The sequence below is a fragment of the Jatropha curcas genome, chromosome 6 (assembly GCF_041381405.1).
Source record: "Jatropha curcas cultivar XTBG-Jc1 chromosome 6, XTBG_Jcur_1.0, whole genome shotgun sequence".
NCBI classification, from domain to species: Eukaryota; Viridiplantae; Streptophyta; class Magnoliopsida; order Malpighiales; family Euphorbiaceae; genus Jatropha; species Jatropha curcas.
In genome coordinates this window covers 26114434-26118351 of record NC_143156.1, presented here as the reverse complement: position 1 = coordinate 26118351, position 3918 = coordinate 26114434, and the positions used below count along the sequence as shown (strand labels likewise).

At 29.6% G+C, this 3918-nt stretch overlaps 1 long non-coding RNA gene across 1 annotated transcript; it reads left to right on the top strand.

Moving 5' to 3' along the window:
* Nucleotides 1-270: 270 nt before the first annotated feature.
* On the top strand, nucleotides 271-2852 carry LOC105641097 (uncharacterized). Its single transcript, XR_001047223.4, has 3 exons — nucleotides 271-1121; nucleotides 1274-1333; nucleotides 2578-2852. It is a non-coding gene; the product is annotated as an uncharacterized LOC105641097 (long non-coding RNA).
* The last annotated feature ends 1066 nt before the right edge of the window (nucleotides 2853-3918 follow it).

The following is a 3918-nucleotide window of genomic DNA, read 5'->3' as shown; positions in this document are numbered from 1 at the left end:
TTTGGATAGTCTAATTTCTGAAAAGGTCCCCAATTAGAAGTATTTTTGAATCATTTATCCGAAAAATTAACAGTTGGACTTTATAGAATAATATAATTATAATAAATGGACTAAACAAAGTATTTTTAAAATTAAGTTTCTTACTTGTGTATTTCACTAAAGTTTAGGGACTACATATTAATTACGCCAAAAAGAAAATGACACAATTCCTATGCATCTATGGGTTGCGGAATTATACCAGTAAATGGCGTCGTGTGTATATAACGACCTCAAAACTCTAACAAATCTCCTCACCTATTCTTCTTTCTTTCTTCCTCACTTGTCTCTCTATCTTGTCTTTTTAGCAAGACTTCCACTAGATCTTGACCAGTCTCTTCTTTTCTTCTTTTTACTTGTTCATCTTCAAACCAGGTTTTTGATTTCTTGGTTTTCTTTTCTTTCAGTTCTTTCTTACTTTGTTATGTAATTCTCTGTTAGCCAATACTGTTTTCCTTCATGTTTTCTCAAAGTTCTTTGATGGCAAAAAAGAAACTGACCCAAAAACTTCAAAGCCATGAATTACCATAAACAAAGAGAAGTAGTTGAAGTTGTTTCTTTTGTGTGTTTCTTTTTATTTTTTCTTTTTTCATTTAAGATTTTCTTTTTATAATTTAAATGTATATTGTAACCATAACCATTTGTTAAATGCCATCTGTACCCACTGAAGCACATAAAATGGGCAGATCTGAGTTGTGTTGTTTAACCTTTTTTCTGGTTCTCCAAAATTAATTTTATTTCACAAAACGAGCAAACAAACAAAAATTTCCCTTCTGTAAAACCCAACTCTTCTTCAAGTTGTTCAACAACAGTCATTGTTTGCAGATGCAGCATCACCAAGATTCACATGCAAATACAGGGAATCTGCAACTATAGCTATAGCCAGCCAATACATATTGACTAATTATATATATACATTCTTCTACCCAAGTTCTTCTTTTTCGTTGTTTCTTCTTTTTGAAGGTGAGAATCTTGATGATGCTGCATCAGCAATAAATGGCTAAAGCTAGATTTTGATCCGTGGTACTCGGAAAAAAAGAAGGAAACTAGATCCAAGATTTTTAGCAGAAGCACTAATAAACAAGGTAAACATATTAATTTGAATCCTTAATTATTTTAGTTTCATTGGGTGTTTTCTCTTTGGTAAGAATGTTATAATAGATTTTGTGATATTCTTATAAATTATCTACGAGAGATGGGTACTGTAAATTCGCTTTTGTTATTGTTTCACTTGCAGGGAATGAGACAGGCACAATTAAAGATCACTTGTTTATATATATGAAGCGAGAGAAACTGGGTCAGGTCCTTTCTGTTACAATTATTCTGATCATACTATGTTTTTATTTATTTATTTATTCTTAATATTATTTATATATCAATCCAAGTTTTATTCAATTCTAGGGTTTTGGTTAGTGGGTAGGGTGTGTCTATATATATATAAATACACATACATACATGTAAGGCTTGGAGCTCCCCATAATTATGAAACATGGCTTTGCAGATATATTGCATAATAGAGAAAAATATCAATAGTAATTAGTAATTGTTAATCCTTTAATCGCCATAAATTAATTCCTTTATACCTTTGAAATATTTTATCTCTTAGATTTTATAATTGACTAAATATATATATAAACATATTGAGGAAGCTAATATATATATAAATGGTTATGTATTCTCATGTTCTTTCCATTAACTTATTCAAACCTAAATTATATAATTTTTATTATTTTATCTAAATATAAAATGGGGGCATTTGGCATATGTGTTATATTAGTCTTCTCATCCATTTAGAATCCTTCCAAAGGAATCTATGAAGAACTGTTGAGATGAAATGTGGATGAAGTTTATCGAAGAATATATAACACTACTCTATATTCAAATCTCACAATGTTTGCTCTGGCATATATTGTCCCACATGTAAAACAAAGTTTATTTATTTATAACTAATAATAATACAAATCCTTAATTAGCTGTAGCTCAGGATAAATAAACTAAACATCATTATGATTATATATATCAGTAACATTATTTCAACTTTTGAACTTCTTATTCCAAAAATATATATATATATATATACAAACAAATAAAGAAAAGGTCTATTAATTTAGCTGATAAGATACTAAATTAAAGAGGATCATCTTTTATTAATGAACTTTAATTGTATAATAGTAGCAGGGGAAGCTAGAAATTTAAGTCAGAGGAGTTACGCACTTAACAACGAAATTGGGATAATGGAATTGCTAAGACTGAGCTTTAGAAAGCTATAGCTCTTTGGTTTCGCCATTGGGTATTAAGTGTATGTAAGATTCTGGAACCATGAATTCAGGTCTAAGAAGAGCTTAGTAATTAACTAAACCCTAATTGAAATCTAGTTAATGAAAAAATTAAAAGAAGAGAAATGACTTGTTAGAATGCAATAAATAGGGGAAATCTGGTTTGCCGGGGTAGTGTTTGCAGTTTCAGAGATAGCACTGTGGAAATTAAAGAAGAGTTGGTATGTTCCAAATGAAGTTTGAATCTTCTTTTTCTCTTTACCAGTCATGGAATTGAAGAAGAATCTGAAGGCCATGTCATGTGGGGGCAAAGGCAATTACTGACAAAAGCTGTTATGTCATTTGACAAGTGATCAACAATTCATTCATTCCCTTCTTATATGGTCCACAAGTACATGGATTGAGGATAAAAAAACAACTTCTATGTGTACTACAGGATCTTTGGAAATCAGTTTAGCTAAGAAATTTGCTTGTTTGCATATGAAAAATAATGCATTTTTGGATTGGTATGTGAAAGTTCATGCATCACTTTTTGATTGATGCCCTTGCTGCTTCTTCTTATCTCAATCATTAATTTCTCATCAAACAACTTAAACCCACTTATCATCTTTCTGCTTACACTAATTTAGCTAGCATTTTATAGTTAATTAAACTTTCTTTGAATCATATATAGTAAATACTTAGTTGCCCTTTTTGTTATCAATTAATTAAGTTTTGGTAGGACTTCTTCCAATCTCTTCATAGTTATTGAGTTAATGCTAATTGGTGAATTGCATCAAATTTAGACATTGAGTTATATATTTTGGAGTGATTTTAGTTATTAGATTTAGAGCATCAATCTAATAGTTTTGGATAATGATTTTGACAAGCAAAAGTCACAAACAATTAGTTCTTGAACTTTTTCTGTTTATAGATATAGATACTTTTCTCTTTGCGTGTGTGTGTGTGTATATATTTCCTGGGATTTTTGGATTCTCTTTGATATTCATTGTTTCATACGAAGGCCATATACATCAACCCTTTTTTGTAGAGCTTACAAATATGAGATATTTCATATACGATGGTCACTTTTTTACTCTTTTTACTTTTTTTTACATAAAAGATGTTGTCTATAGATAAAAATTTAGAAGGATATATATATATAGTAGACCCATTTAAAAACTTAAACTCGAGACCTCTCACTCCTCACGTCTTCTACAAGATGTGAAGATTAACCAAATCATAGTAAACCAATATAGTGCACTAACTAATTTATTTAATTTGAATATTAAATATATTTGAATGTTACAACTGCCTGTATGACCATAATTTTAAGTTGAGGTGAACATCTGCAATGTAGAGATAGCAATGGCAGAGAATTTATCCTCCTGGCTTCAACTACTTCCGTATAACTAATTAGTATTATTGTCATCAAGTAATGATTTGATATCTCATACAAGGAGACAATAGCAGCTCTTGCATTATTCAATTTAATGGATTTATTTGTTTAAATTTCATTATGTTACATACAAATTTTAATTTGATATGTTCGATTTACTTGACTCCTAAGTTATTTGATGTAATTTATTTACTTGTGTGAATATATCTAGTTTCTTTCTACTGAGTT